Source organism: Scyliorhinus torazame, chromosome 8 (assembly GCF_047496885.1).
Source record: "Scyliorhinus torazame isolate Kashiwa2021f chromosome 8, sScyTor2.1, whole genome shotgun sequence".
Classification (NCBI taxonomy): Eukaryota; Metazoa; Chordata; class Chondrichthyes; order Carcharhiniformes; family Scyliorhinidae; genus Scyliorhinus; species Scyliorhinus torazame.
The window spans coordinates 242499192-242515352 of NC_092714.1; the positions used below are offsets into that span (position 1 = coordinate 242499192).

Here is a 16161-nt window from a genome sequence, read left to right on the forward strand (position 1 = left end):
GCAGTCAACTTTTGCATCAGTCAGTTTAGATTCGACTGTGAACAGAAAAGCAGCTGTTGGAAAAAGCTGTGGTTTGACACAGGCAGGTATCTGTTCTGCAGGATGTTTGCTGAAGGATCTCTCTCTCACTCTCCAAAACATATCTATACAGCAAGTATTCCTGGGCGAAATTCTCCTACCCGCCCCGCCACATTTCTGCCCCGACTGGCCGGCGGGAGTCTCCGTCACGCTGGCCGGTCAATGGGGTTTCCCATTGTGGGGCAGCCCCACGCCGTCGGGAAACCCCTGGGCACCGGCAAAACGGAGACTCCCGCCGGCGGAGAATGACGCCCCCTGTGTTTGCTAACTGCATTTAAAAGTGGGTTTTGACCTGAGGTGGGTTTTGCTTGATTGGAGATAAGGAACATAGCAGTTGGGAATTAAAGTGTTTCAATTTATTGCTAAGCATTGTTTTTTTTAAGCTATATTTTCTGTGCTGTTATAGTTTAATACTGTGTTAATAATAGTTTATTTAATATACCATGGCTGGAATTCTCCGGTGGTCGGGATTCATTTTTCCCACTGCCCCGCCAGTGGGTTTCACAGCAGCATGGGGTGATTTCAATGGGAAATTCCATTGAATTGAGAAACACTCAGCTGGGGAACCGGAGAATCCCACACCATATCCCTATTGGTGCACTGAGTCATTCCTCGAGTGAAGTATTTTCTCATCAGCTTTACAAATTAAAAAATCATTGAGATTTCTGTCCGGTATCCTTGCCAATTTTGGGGTCTGGTCGAGGATCGTAATACCATGACTATTTCATTTCTTCACGGCTTCAAAAATCACTATATCCGAAGATTTCAAAATTCTTTGTGGATAATCGCAATTTGCAAAAGACAAGAACTCAGGAAGGGTTTCAGTTTATTATAAGATTAAAAATGGAAAGTTAAGGAAATACTCAGCAGGCCTGGCAGCACCGAGAGAGGGAGACAAACGGAGTCCTCACTGTCATCAGAGTCAGAATCTGGGCTGAGTCATACCAGCAGCATGGAGGCCGACTTTGGTGGTGGTCCGTGGCAGAGCTTTTACGATTGGCGCTTCAAGTGGCTGACCTGACACAGTCCCATCTGCCAGCTGATCAGGAGGAGCTCGGAGAAACTGCAACAAAGATGTGGGAAAATCTAAGAACAAGTGACAGGTGGCCTGGGGTGTGTGGGAGGGTTGATGCATTGGGACAAAGAAATGTGGGGATATGTTTTTTAAAAAGCTTATGGCGGAGGAGAACGATCACAGTCCAAAGTTACTGAACTCAATGTTGAGTTCTGAGGGCTGTAACATGCCTAATCAAAAGATGAGCAGACAGAATTCAACACAATTTTGGTCCAAGTATGTAACAGTTGTGGAACGCTTTCAAAACAACACCTGAAAATGACAATGAGTGTTGGCTGATCAGGAAACCTATATAGGACTCTGAAAGAAAAAAAGATTAACCTGTAGGAAGAAGAATTGTAGATATGAAGACACTGCCCAAATTTCAAGAATTAAACCAGGTGTCATATGAAAATAATTTCCGGTGAATCGGTGCTAATTGTTCATTCAGACTTTCAAGAAATCTAACCATTTCCATTGCTGCATTTTTCAGAACTGCTGAAGAGTAACTTTAAAACAATACAGGAATTTAGTTTGCATTTCTCATGTTTGCTTTCCAAGAAAGCACAGATGAAGGTTGCAGAACTAATTGGAAGTGCATCTGTTCTGACAATACTTCCTTCCACAACAGAGTCACAGTAATAAAAACAGAGAATGCTGAAAAAAACTCAGCAGTTCCGACAGCTTCTGTAGGGAGAGAAAACAGAGTTAAGCTATGGCAATGTCTTCGTTTTCCACACCAGTGGATCTCCTTCCACCACTGGACTCCACCATGTCCATCCTTTTTTCTGCATTTGTGCTGTAACCCCCTTCTCCTCCCTCCCAAAATCATCAGGATGTCCCTTGGCCTTAGCTTGACGAATGTGATATAAAATAGTTACTTTAGAGATATTAGTTACTGTAATGTAGAGATAGGCCAGTCTCATCCTGGTGAGTTCACAGACAAAGGATTTCAGACCGCATGGCAAAGCAAGGAGCAGGTGTGTCCAGCAAAGGAGGAGAAAAGGATGCTGGGTAATAGGGGGCCAGAGGAAGGGATGAGAAGTGAGCCAATCAGGATGTATGGCCAGGTCAGGAGGGTTACAGGATGACCTATGGGAATCGTGTATGTGAAACTTGATGCCATTTGAATGTATTTGCAGAAATCCCTTTGTCTTTTCCTTCATTCGTTTCCCGGGGTGTAGGAGACTCGCTGTGTCCTGTGCCTCTGTGAAATGAATCAGGCTTGCAAGTCAAATAAAATAACTAATGCTGTACCTGCAAATCCATCTCGACTTTTATTGAGGCCAGACTAACGGGTAAAGAAATTTATATTTGTCATTTGGTGCCGGAAACCCGGGATCTCTCAAGACGGTTCTGACCAACCGCGAAATCAGAATTAGACTGATTATGAACAGGAGGATGGGAAAAAAGGGCCCACAATGTACAGCTGGAAAATGACCACGCATTACTTTTTCCCCTCTTCTTATTGTCTGATTAGTCTGGTCACTCGCGGTTGGTACGGAAAGATCGTCTCGACGAAATCAAAGGTCAGTCTGTGGATTAGAAAATTAAACTGATGGGATATCATAATTGATAGTTCAGTTTTGGGTTAATTGTGTTGTTGATGAATTGATGGGACATCGGAAGATGGTTCAGTTCTACGAGTGTTTTGAATAACTGATGTAACCTCAGGATGAGGGTTCAGTTCAATGAGTGTTTTTAAATCTAAAGATGGTTCAATTCCATGTGTGATTGTTTTAAATCTATAGTTGATTAAGCTAAAATTGGTACCCTTGGACTGTAGTGGCGAAAAACGCAGTTCTGAGGACTAGTTGAGATTATGGGGAATTGCTTGGATAAATTTCAAAACAAAGAACATCCATAGAACTGGATGCTGCATGTTAGTTAAAGCAGAAGTCTCTCAAAGGGTTAACAGCAGCAGCCAAAGTTAAAGACGACAGACAGTGCTCCTCACACAGGCCTTGAGATAACAGCAGCAGCCTGTGGTGTAATCGGATACCTTTCCTTTGAGTCAGTGAACTCCAGCAAAGTTACGTTTTGAATTAAGTAAAGGAAACCAGTGGGTTTCTCCACCTCTTTGATAAAAGTTATTATTTACGAAAGCAATTGATTGAAATTGCCAGAATCTTAAGTTTTACTTACTGGAAATAATGTTTATCTCATTTTATTTGTGAATTAATAGAAACTGAAAGAAACTCACTGACACCATTTTAAAAAGTGTAAATCTGGAGATGACAGTTGACTTTGCGCCGGTATACATCACTGCAGCTAACTGCTCCCTCATTGATAGCGGCCAACATTTTTGAGAATGTAAGAAAAACTTGTTAAAAGAAAAATTGTTAAGATAAAGAATTAATTAAGTTGTAAATGTTATACAAGTTTGTGTTAAGCAAATCGTAAATTTAGTTCTGAGTTGAGATCAGAGCTAAGCTTGCAAGTTGCAGTAATTCAATTTGAATTTTCAAACATTTTAAGTTTTAAAAGAACACTGTTAGAACCTTTTCAATAATTTTGCCCAGGAGCAAAAAAACAAATTGCCATTGGTTATAAATAAGCAAATAAAAAATAAAAAATATAAAATAATAAAAAAGAAAGAGCCAAAGTATGAAAGCTAAAGAGTTAATTAGATTATGGAGACAATATTGTCAACATGAGAGGGATAAGATCATGTTATTAAGTTGGCAAGAAAATGCCCTTAAAATGGGGATTCCAATTAGTGAAGAAAAAAAAACAATGGGCTACGTAGTTCAATGGCTGGCCTTGAATTGACAGAGGCAGAAGATGAAAATTAAGATAATTTGACCAGGTCGGCTAGGATTTCGACTGCACCTGAAGCATTGTCTGCACTAATTCCAGAACCACCAGAGGAGAATCATTTATATCCAGTCACTGCTCCCCAGATTCCAATCATGCCAGTCACTCCAGCCCTTTTGGTTGATAGCGTGGGTCCCGATTTACCATCTTCACGATCAGTAGGGGAAGAGGAGCTCTGTTCCACGAGCCCAGTTAGCTCTAGGACCCGATCTCGGACAGCGAGAGAAGGGCTTGATCCTAACCAGAAACAATTAAGCATACCACCTAAATCCCTTCAGACCAAGGGGAAACCGCAAATTTTGAGAACAAAGGGAGATGCCAGGGATGATTCTGAAGAGAAAGAACTCCCTCTCGTGACAGGGAGGGACGTCGAAGTCTTGGAAGAACCAGAGGAAATAGCTAGAGTGCCCCCTGGTGAGACTTGGTGACAGTTGCCGATTAGGAAGATACCAAACCTTGACGCAGTGACTGCCGGGGCCCAGCCCACGATAGACGTTTATTTCCCATGGACACCCAGTGAGATGATGGCTATTATGGCTACAATCACAGATAGAAAAAAATCTCCTGCTGCTTTCGTGGATTCCCTGAGAACTACCATCTCAATTTATCAAGCTGATTCTAGGGACCTCTGGGCCCTAGTCCAGCAGGTTTTAACCCCAGCAGAGTACCGCAATCATCTTAATCACTTGAATTATGCTAGCCAGCCGCACTTCAGCAAGCCCATGCGTTGGACGACAATAGACGGACACAAATCCTGAATGCGTTGAATAGCACATTTCAAAAGCCCATAAATATTTCTGCTATCTTAGACCTCAAACCTAAAAAGATTGAAGAGCCAGAGGAATTTTTGGAACGTTTTAATGGAATCTACCGTGGGCAGTCAGGCGACTTGCCATATTAAAATGGTCAGAATTCCCCTCAATATTGTGCTATGTTAATGCATTGCCTACCATCTTCCGTGGCTACTGCTGTGAAATGTAATAACATGAATTGGACAGAGAACGACCCTTCCCAGATGGCAAGGGCAGTCAGATTTTATTGGAAGGAGGGTGTAGGCCAGGAAGGAGGCTCAGTGACTTCCGGGTGCGGCAATGACCAGCTGAATTGGACAGAGAACGACCCTTCCCAGATGGCAAGGGCAGTCAGATTTTATTGGAAGGAGGGTGTAGGCCAGGAAGGAGGCTCAGTGACTTCCGGGTGCGGCGATGACCAGCTGAGTCGCACGTTTCGGCAGCTCCCAGTGGAACGGACTTTTGGGCTCTTAATAGGAGCCCCATCGGCAATTTTAACGGCAAATAACACTGTGCGGTAATCCAGAAGGGAATCCCCCCTGGACACGGATGGAAAAAAGAGAGGAAAGTAGCCGGATTGCGGTGGATCCTCGAGAGCAACGGCCAGGAAGGCAGGCACAAAGCAAGATGGCGTCGGAAGGAGGCAGTTTAATATGGGCCCTGACCAACAAGAGTTCCTGCGGCGTTGCGTAGATGAACTCAAAAAGGAGATGAAGAAGGAGCTGTTGGCCCCGATATTACAAGCGATTGAGGGGCTAAAGGAGGAGCAAAAGACCCAGGAACAGGAGCTTCGGGTCGGAAAGGAAAAGGCTGCTGAGAATGAGGACGACATACAGGGCCTGGTGGTGAAAACGGAGATCCACGAGGCACAACACAAAAGATGTGTGGAAAGGCTGGAGGTGTTGGAGAATAATGCGAGGAGGTCTTCCCGAAGGTGCAGAAGGGGCGGACGTCGGGGCATATGTGAGCACGATGCTGCACTCGTTAATGGGATCGGAGGCCCTGACGGGTCTGCTGGAGGTGGAGGAAGCCTATCGGGTTATGGCGCGAAGACCGAGGGCTGGAGAAATTCCTCGAGCAATAGTGGTGAGATTTCTCCGATATAAGGACAGAGAGATGGTCCTCAGATGGGCAAAGAAAACTCGAAGCAGTAGGTGGGAGAATGCTGTGATCCGCGTATATCAAGATTGGAGTGCGGAGGTGGCGAGAAGGAGGGCAAGCTTTAATTGGGCCAAGGCGGTGTTGCATAAAAGGAAGGTCAAATTCGGAATGCTGCAACCGGCAAGACTGTGGGTCACACATCTAGGGAAACACCACTACTTCGAAACGGCAGATGAGGCGTGGACATTTATTGTCGAGGAGAAGCTGGAGTGAGCGGGCCAGAAAAAGAACGTTTGGGACAAAAGTGGGGGGGTGAATTTGTGGGATGAAGGGGGGAAAAGGGGGAAGAGAGGACTTCCCAAGTTGTTAAACCTGCGACCCTGTAACTTCTCTCTCTTCCCCATGTCGTGGGGGAGGGGGTGAGGGAGGATGAGGAGCTGAGGGCGCCGGCCATTGGGGGCGGGGCCAAAAGGGAAACGCAGGCTTTGTTCCCGCGCTATGGTAATCATGGTGGGAACAGAGAAGCAGGAAGGAGGGGGCCTCGCACAGTGTGAGCCGAGGTCACGGGGGGGAAGCCGAGGTCGGCCGGAGTTTGCTGACTTCTGGGAGCAACATGGGGGGTGCAATTACGCTAGATTGGGATCTAGCGGGGGGGGGGGGGTAACTGGGTTGCTGCTGCTGGGGAGAAGGGGGAGCTGGTATGGGAGGGGGGCGGGGCGGGGGGGCATACAGCTACGTGGGAACCGGGTGAGGAGCTGGATTGAAAAAGGAAATGGCTAGTCGTCAAGGGTGGGGGTAAAGAGCCCCCCAACCCGGTTGATCACGTGGAATGTGAGAGGGCTGAACGGGCCGACTAAGAGGGCACGGGTACTCGCACACCTAAAGAAACTTAAGGCAGATGTGGTTATGCTTCAGGAGACGCATCTGAAGTTGATAGACCAGGTTAGACGACACAAAGGATGGGTGGGGCAGGTGTTTCATTCGGGGCTAGATGCAAAAAACAGGGGGCTGGCCATACTAGTGGGGAAGCGGGTAATGTTTGAGGCAAAGACCATAGTGGCGGATAGTGGGGGCAGAAACGTGATGGTGAGTGGCAAACTTCAAGGGGAGGTGGTGGTATTAGTGAACGTGTATGCCCCGAACTGGGATGATGCCAATTTTATGAGGCGTATGTTAGGACGAATCCCGGACCTAGAAATGGGGAAGTTGGTAATGGGTAGAGACTTTAATACGGTGCTGGACCCAGGGCTGGACAGATCGAGGTCCAGGACCGGAAGGAGGCCGGCTGCAGCTAGTGTGCTTAAGGATTTTATGGAGCAGATGGGAGGAGTTGATCCCTGGAGATTTAGTAGACCTAGGAGTAAGGAGTTTTCGTTTTTCTCCTATGTACACAAAGTATTTTCACGACTAGATTTTTTTGTTTTGGGAAGGGCACTGATCCCAAAGGTGAAGGGGACGGAGTACACGGCTATAGCCATCTCGGATCATGCACCACACTGGGTGGACCTGGAGGTAGGGGAAGAAAAGCAACAGCTTCCACCCTGGAGAATGGACATGGGATTATTGGCAGATGAGGGGGTGTGTTTAAGGGTGAGGGGGTGTATTGAAAGGTACTTGGAACTTAATGATAATGGGGAGGTACAGGTGGGAGTGGTCTGGGAGGCACTGAAGGCAGTGGTTAGAGGGGAGCTGATATCTATTAGGGCACATAAAGGAAAGCAGGAGGGTAGGGAAAGGGAGCGGTTGTTGAAAGAACTTCTGAGGGTGGACAGACAATACGCGGAGGCACCGGAGGAGGGACTGTACAGGGAAAGGCAAAGGCTACATGTAGAATTTGACTTGTTGACTACGGGTAATGCAGAGGCACAATGGAGGAAGGCACAGGGTGTACAGTACGAATATGGGGAGAAGGCGAGTAGGTTGTTGGCCCACCAACTGAGGAAAAGGGGAGCAGCGAGGGAGATAGGGGGGGTGAGAGATGAGGAGGGAGGGATGGAGCGGGGAGCGGAGAGAGTGAATGGAGTGTTCAAGGCATTTTATGAAAGATTATATGAAGCGCAGCCCCCGGATGGGAAGGAGAGAATGATGTGCTTTCTGGATCAGCTGGAATTTCCTAAGGTGGAGGAGCAGGAGAGAGTGGGGCTGGGAGCACAGATTGAGACGGAGGAAGTAGTGAAAGGGATTGGGAGCATGCAGGCGGGGAAGGCCCCGGGACCAGACGGATTCCCAGTTGAATTCTATAAGAAACATTTGGACTTGCTGGCCCCGCTACTGATGAGAACCTTTAATGAGGCGAGGGAAAGGGGGCAGCTGCCCCCGACTATGTCAGAGGCAACGATATCGCTCCTCCTAAAGAAGGAAAAAGACCCGCTGCAATGCGGGTCATACAGGCCCATTTCCCTCCTGAATGTGGATGCTAAGATTCTGGCCAAGGTAATGGCAATGAGGATAGAGGATTGTGTCCCGGGGGTGGTCCATGAGGACCAAACTGGGTTTGTGAAGGGGAGACAGCTAAATACAAATATACGGAGGCTGCTAGGGGTAATGATGGTGCCCCCACCAGAGGGGGAAGCGGAGATAGTGGTGGCGATGGATGCTGAGAAAGCATTTGATAGAGTGGAGTGGGATTATTTGTGGGAGGTGTTGAGGAGATTTGGCTTTGGGGACGAGTATACCAGGTGGGTACAGTTGCTGTATAGGGCCCCGATGGCGAGCGTGGTCACGAATGGACGGGGGTCTGACTATTTTCGGCTCCATAGAGGGACGAGGCAGGGATGTCCTCTGTCCCCGTTATTGTTTGCATTGGCGATTGAACCCCTGGCCATAGCACTGAGTGGTTCCAGGAAGTGGAGGGGAGTACTTAGGGGGGGAGAAGAACACCGGGTATCTCTGTATGCGGATTATTTGTTGCTATATGTGGCGGACCCGGCGGAGGGGATGCTAGAGATAATGTGGATACTTAGGGAGTTTGGGGATTTTTCAGGGTATAAACTGAACATGGGGAAAAGTGAGTTATTTGTGGTGCATCCGGGGGAGCAGAGCAGAGAGATAGAGGATTTACCGTTGAGGAAGGTAACAAGGGACTTCCGGTAGCTGGGGATCCAGATAGCCAAGAATTGGGGTACATTACATAGGCTTAATTTAACACGGTTGGTGGAACAGATGGAGGAGGATTTCAAGAGATGGGACATGGTGTCCCTGTCATTGGCAGGTAGGGTGCAGGCGGTTAAAATGGTGGTCCTGCCGAGATTCCTTTTTGTGTTCCAGTGCCTCCCGGTGGTGATCACGAAGGCTTTTTTCAAAAGAATTGAGAAGAGCATTATGAGTTTTGTGTGGGCTGGGAAGACCCCGAGAGTGAGGCGGGGATTCTTGCAGCGTAGTAGGGGGGGGGGGCTGGCACTACCGAGCCTAAGTGAGTACTACTGGGCCGCGAATGTTTCAATGGTGTGTAAGTGGATGGGAGACGGGGAGGGAGCGGCGTGGAAGAGATTGGAGAGGGCGTCCTGCAGGGGGACTAGCCTGCAAGCAATGGTGACGGCGCCATTGCCGTTCTCACCAAAGAAATACACCACAAGCCCGGTGGTGGTGGCTACATTGAAAATTTGGGGGCAGTGGAGACGGCATAGGGGAGGGGCGGGAGCTTCGGTGCGGTCCCCGATAAGAAACAATCATAGGTTTGTTCCAGGGAGAATGGATGGGGGATTTGGAGCATGGCAAAGAGCTGGGGTAGTACAACTAAGAGATCTATTTGTAGATGGGACGTTTGCGAGTCTGGGAGCGCTGACGGAGAAATATGGGTTGCCCCAAGGGAATGCATTTCGGTATATGCAATTGAGGGCTTTTGCGAGGCAACAGGTGAGGGAATTCCCGCAGCTCCCGACGCAGGAAGTGCAGGATAGAGTGATCTCAGAGACATGGGTGGGGGACGGTAAGGTGGCGGACATATACAGGGAGATGAGGGACGAGGGGAGGATCATGGTAGATGAGCTGAAAGGGAAATGGGAAGAAGAACTGGGGGAGGAGATTGAGGAGGGGCTGTGGGCTGATGCCCTGCGTAGGGTAAACTCATCGTCCTCGTGTGCCAGACTAAGCCTGATACAATTTAAGGTGCTACACAGGGCGCATATGACTGGAGCACGGCTTAGTAAATTTTTGGAGGTAGAGGATAGGTGTGCGAGATGCTCGAGAGCCCAGCGAATCACACCCACATGTTCTGGTCATGCCCGGCACTACAGGGGTTCTGGGTGGGGGTGGCAAAGGTGCTTTCGAAGGTGGTGGGGGTCCGGGTCGAACCAAGCTGGGGGTTGGCTATATTTGGGGTTGCAGAAGAGCTGGGAATGCAGGAGGCGAGAGAGGCTGATGTGTTGGCCTTTGCGTCCCTTGTAGCCTGGCGCAGGATATTGTTAATGTGGAAGGAAGTCAAACCCCCGGGTGTGGAGACCTGGATAAACGATATGGCAGGGTTCATAAAGTTAGAACGGATTAAGCTCGTGTTAAGGGGTTCAGATCAGGGGTTCACCAGGCGGTGGCAACCGTTCGTCGACTACCTCACAGAAAGATAGAGGGAATGGAAAAGAAGTAGACAACAGCAGCAACCCAGGGGGGAGGGGTGGGGGGGGGGGAAGGGCGGGGGGAGGAATCAGACGGACTCTCAGGGATGTTATTGTATATGTATAGGTATTTGGTATATGTAATTGTATATTGGATTGTTGGGTTGTATTTTTGGAGAGTATTTATTTTGGACAAGGCAGTTGCCATTTAGTTTTGCTTTTTGTTTTTGTTTTCTTACTTATTTATTTGTTTAAAACTGGCCACGGTTATTTATATTGCTTTATTGTTGTGTAAAAGAAACACTACGTATTGTTATGTTTGGCCAAAAAACTTGAATAAAATATATTTTTTTTAAAAAGGAAGGAGGCTCAGTTACAAAGGTTAAGACTGAGTATGTAATGAAAAGGAATAATCTGAGACCCCAACAAGCGGCAGAAACGGTAGCTTACCAGCTGGAGCCCCAATATTGTGACTTTGGGTGAGTGGATCAGCGAGGGGGAGGATATCAACCCCACCCAAAGGGACCCTCAGCTCCTTTTTATGGCCCATCGTATGCACCAACAGCTTTACAACCGCCGCCCCCTCTGAGGGGCCATTGGTCTACTGGGAGAAAAGGACGGGGCAGATATAGAGGGAGCAATGCATGTTTTAATTGCGGCCGTGCAGATCACTGGCAACAGGAATGCCCCTTTAAAAGACAGGCAGCAGAAGGAGACTACCCGACCCAAAGGAGGGGGTACCCATCAAGGGGAGGACAGACGAGATACACTGACTTCTCCCAGGCAAACCCTTTCCCAACACAGGATTGACTAGCTAATTTAGTCATAAGGACTCTCCAATCGGACAGGGAACCTAGTATCTCTCTGCAGACAGGAGATTAACATCACCCATTTGTAATCGACACTGGAGCAGCCAATGTTTCGGTGCAATCAGAACTTCGACTACCACTATCTGACCACACGCAGCATTTGTCGGGGTTCCAAGGACAGGTGTGTGAGTATCCTATCTCTGAACCTGTGACAGTCACCTACGAGAATAAGTCTGCAGATCATCAGTTTGTAGTGACTACTGGATTGGACTGTAACTTGTTGGCCCGAGATTTACTGTGTATCTTCCAGCTACAGCTAGAGTGCGGAGACGAAGGGGTAACGGTTCAATCATGGAGGATGAGACAACAGTGCTATATTTCTATCACCCCCCAGTGGTGGACGTTAGACATTGAACATTCACTGCATCACGTTACCCTGGCCTATGACAAAACTGGACAAAACAGGGAGTTGGAGGACAAATACCGGCCATTAATTGGGACCGAATGGCCAGTCAAAGTTACAGCCACAGTCACGGGAAAAGAAGGTACAGCCGATTTTGTTACAATACCACCACATTTATGGCCACAGTCAGCTTCGGTAAGCCCTCATATTACACGTCAGGTCCACGACCAGTACCATGCCAGGGATCTGGGATCTATGGTAAGGAGGGCAGTGGATCATTCATATCCAACAGAGTATGCACTTCAAGTCACGCCAGACGGCACTGCCATAAAACATTTTGAGGTCCCTGAAACGATTAACACTCGACTGCAGCCCCGTCTATGGACAAATTAATCCGAGAGCTGTTGCAACAGGGTATTTTGGTCCCTTGCCAATCAGAATGTAACACCCCCATACTTGCTGTGCCTAAACCAGCCAAGCCAGACCAGTACTGATTAGTACAGGATTTACGTTCAATCAATGCAATCGCACAGCCGTTACATGCTCTCACTCTCCAACAGGATATTACGGTGTATAGCTCTCACTCGGTCATCGCACTACTGAGGCAACTGCAGACTCAGCATCTTACCGCAGCTCGTCAGAATAGGTATGAGATATACCTTTTGAACAATCCACGTCTGACATTTAAACACTGTACCACTATCAATCCAGCCTGTTTTCTTAGTGGTCCCCCTGTCCATGAAGACGCACCTGGCCACGACTGTTTAGCCTTGATTCAGGAAACTACCACAATAAGGGACGATTTGAGTGATATTTCGTCAGAACAACCTGACATGATTATGTGTGGTCAAATATCCCACCGGGGTTTAGTTAATGACCTACTACAGGCCCTCCTTATGCCCGCGCAGATTTCCGTCATTAAATGCGCTGCCCACACAAACGGTAAGACCCCAGTCGACGTTGGTAATGAACAAGCAGATTGCGCAAATTCAGCAAGTGATGGTGCCTAAAATGTTAAGTAAGACTAAAAGTTCTGCAATAAATATGTCTGCCTCTGACAAGCCAATGCCAACCATCTAAGACGTCATAAGGTTACAGGAGGACGCTCCTGAGAGTGATAAACAAATGTGGAAACGGTTAGGTTGTACATATGATTCTCTTTCCTCTTTATGGACCACGCCAGCACATCAGACTTGTATGTCTGATGTACTGGCTTTATGGGTCACTGAATGTGCACACTTTGCAACTCATTGTGGGGCTCGGGGGACTAGTGATTTGTTGCTGGACACTTGGTGGCACCCTAAAATGCAGGGGTTGGCTCAGAGTATCAGCACTCGGTATTTGATTTGTCAGCAATATAACACCGGCAAAGGTATCCCTTGTGGTATGGGGCAAACCCCGTTGCCCAGTGGTATCTTTGAGACGCTCCAAATGGATTACATTGAGTTGGAAAGCTGTCAATGTTATAAATATGTTTTGGTCATTGTGGATGTGTTCAGCAGATGGGTTGAGGCGTATTCGACTATCAATAATAAAGCTGCTACTGTGGTTAAAGTTCTGAAACAGGGAAATCATTCCCCGGTACAGTATGCCAGCTCAGTTGAGTTCTGATAACGGGCCTCATTTTCTTGGACAGATTAACCTGCCTCCCTTCCCCAGTGCTATTTTACAGGTGTGGAGCATGATGGGGTGGCTACGCACCGTCTGTGGGATCTTCGGCCTCACCTCGCTTGGAGTGTTATTGGCGACGGACATGGAAAAGGGAAATATTATCTACATTTGTAACCCCAACCAAACTACAAGGACATTTCATTTCTGCAAAGGTGATGTTCTTCGCTGCCCCCATATACGAGGACATGGTATCGACTCATGGAAGGTCATCAAAGTCAAGGACAATGCAGGTCTCATGAAGCAATTGCACCGGTCCCGGCGATGGGAAGGGAACACTACATGAACATTGCCTTGTTTTTGGAGTACATGTAAATTTGATTTTGGATGTGTTAAGATTGGTGCGATAAAGGTAAAATCAGACCATCAGGAGAGAGTAGGAAGAGGTTGTGGGAGAGAGAGGGGGACTAGAGAGAGGGCGGAGCGTGTGAGGAGGGGAGTACAACTAGAATGTAGGTTATCAGTGTCATGATATTCAAACACACACATCATGATAGACACACCAACAGACAAATCAGAACACACAACACCACAACCAATGACAGAAAGATATAAAAGCACAGACACGACCCCCGGTGGTCAGTATTAGCTGCAGAGGAGAACCAGGACACATTTATTGCCAAACACACTCAGGGAGACAGCACGTGCAGAGTATCCAGAACGAACTGTATTAAAAGAGTTATAATAAAATAGAGTTGTACCACATACAACTGTGTTGGCTCATCTGTGCACCAGAGCACCCAACACCACATGGTACAGGAGTGGATCGATACCTGCCGGCATACCTCAGTGTACACAGACAACCAGCAGTGCCCAGGCATGATGTACGAGCTCCCGGTTCCGCAGGCGCTCCAGTGCCACGGCGACCTCCGCGAAAACTGGCGGCGATTCCGGCAAATGTTCGAATTGTTCCTGGTGGCAGCTGAACTCAAAGACCTGGATGATAGGGAAAAAATTGAATTTCTCCTCACCATCGCCGGTGCAAGGGCAAGAGAAATATTCAGAAGGTTCAGGTTCTTCAGGAGGCAGCAAAGGTACGATTACCAGGCAGTCCTGGGCAAATTCTCCAAGTACTGTGAAGAAAACGCAATCCAATCGGCACATAAAGGTAAGAAAAGCTGCAGTACTCACCTCGTGGCTGGGATCCCGGAGCCCGAAATCCCGGGCCTGAGAGAAGGCTGGGTCGAGGTCGGCGGCCATCTTGCTAAAGGTATAACGCCAGCACAGTTGCGCGAGAAGTGCGCAGAACCGGAAGTTTCGTTTGCGCATGCGCGAGATGCTGCGCATGCGCAGTCAAGAAAACGGCCATCGGTAAAGGAACAGCGATCTGAGCATGCGCAGTCGCTTCCTATGTGCTACATACCGAGCGTCAGGATGTCAGAGGCCCCAGACTGCACCAATTTAAAAGGGAAATGTCCCAAATCCAATTTAAAAGGGAAACGTCCCAAATCAAAAAAACAAAAATCTGTTAAAGCTGTAAAACAACCTTCCCTCACCTGGAATGACAGCACAGTGCCGCAAATTGACCCAGGAGAAGAATTTGACCTCCGAAGAACCCTCCGACAAGCAGTTACCTACGCACAAGCCGATGATTCCGACCTTGAATACTTCGATGACGATCTTTACAGTGTTTACGGACCTCGCGAGCCCAATGATAGCTCCGTGGTCCTATATGACTATGACTCGGACGAACCTTTCGTGTTGCACATTGGCGGCCCCCACATTGAATCCGACGCAGATGCGGATTCATTTTTCGGATTTGAGGATCTTCAATCCAGCAGATATGACGTTCCAACTTATCAGTACCGGATGATGCTGCAGCCTGACATTAACAGACAGGGAGCGGTGCAAGCACACGGACAGTGCCCTGCTGCCACACAGAGCGTGGTCCACGTCCCGCTCAACGTTCCCGACTCTATGAAAGAAGACATGCAAGACTCCAGAGTGCAGTCCTCGCATGAACCAGAAGTGACTCCAGTGTCACAAGCTTCTACAGCAAGCTCGTGGACAGACTCCACAATTGCAGAAATGCAAGACTCCAGAGCGCAGTCCTTGCACGGACAAGAAGTGACTCCAGTGTCACAAGCCTCCACAGAGAGCTCGTGGACAGCCTCCACGATAGAAGCAACGCAAGACTCCAGAGCGCAGTCCTTGCACGAACAAGAAGTGACTCCAGTGTCACAAGCCTCCACAGAGAGCTCGTGGACAGCCTCCACGATAGAAGCAACGCAAGACTCCAGAGCGCAGTCCTTGCACGAACAAGAAGTGACTCCAGTGTCACAAGCCTCCACAGAGAGCTTGTGGACGGACTCCACGATGGAAGGAACGCAAGACTCCAGAGCGCAGTCCTTGCAGGAACAAGACCATGAGGGTCTAGCAACCTCTCCTGACCAACCAGCGGCAGACGATGCAAGTCTGCCATGCTCACGTGAACAGCAAGAAGGCTATAACAGCCTACCATGCTCCACTACACAGCAGCATGAACATGACGGTCTCTCATGCTACAATGAAGGGCACAGCGCTGAAGACTGTTCAAGCCCAACTGAAGACAAGCCAAAGGAATCGCCTCGTCCAAGCCCGAAGAAAAAAGGTTTATGCGCTGACCTTCAGGATCATTATAGCCGAACAGAGATTAATAATGCTGCACGGCCACAGAAGGATGCTGAGGATTTGCTAACGAAATTAATTGAATGTTTAACTTGCAAGGAGCAGACTGAGAATTGCCAGTGTTTTAGTACGGATCAAAAAAAATGGACAAGACATTGATGCTCAGGTAATGGAAATAACACAACCTGAATCATATCTACAGCAGGGACAAATGTCTCCCTTCAACACAACACTGCAAAATCCCAACTTCGGAGACCAGCAGTTAGTCAGTAATGACTCTTCA

At 48.1% G+C, this 16161-nt stretch overlaps 1 protein-coding gene across 4 annotated transcripts in view; it reads right to left on the bottom strand.

Moving 5' to 3' along the window:
* l3mbtl1 (L3MBTL histone methyl-lysine binding protein 1) overlaps positions 1–16161 on the bottom strand; it is a 147462-nt gene that overhangs the window by 112520 nt on the left and 18781 nt on the right. Inside the window, exon 2 of one of the 4 annotated variants that reach the window (XM_072515026.1) lies at positions 1024–1141. The exons of the other annotated variants lie outside the window; for them this stretch is intronic. The gene's annotated coding sequence lies outside the window, so the exon portion shown is untranslated. The remainder of the gene's footprint in view (positions 1–1023; positions 1142–16161) is intronic. 4 annotated transcript variants of the gene reach the window in all.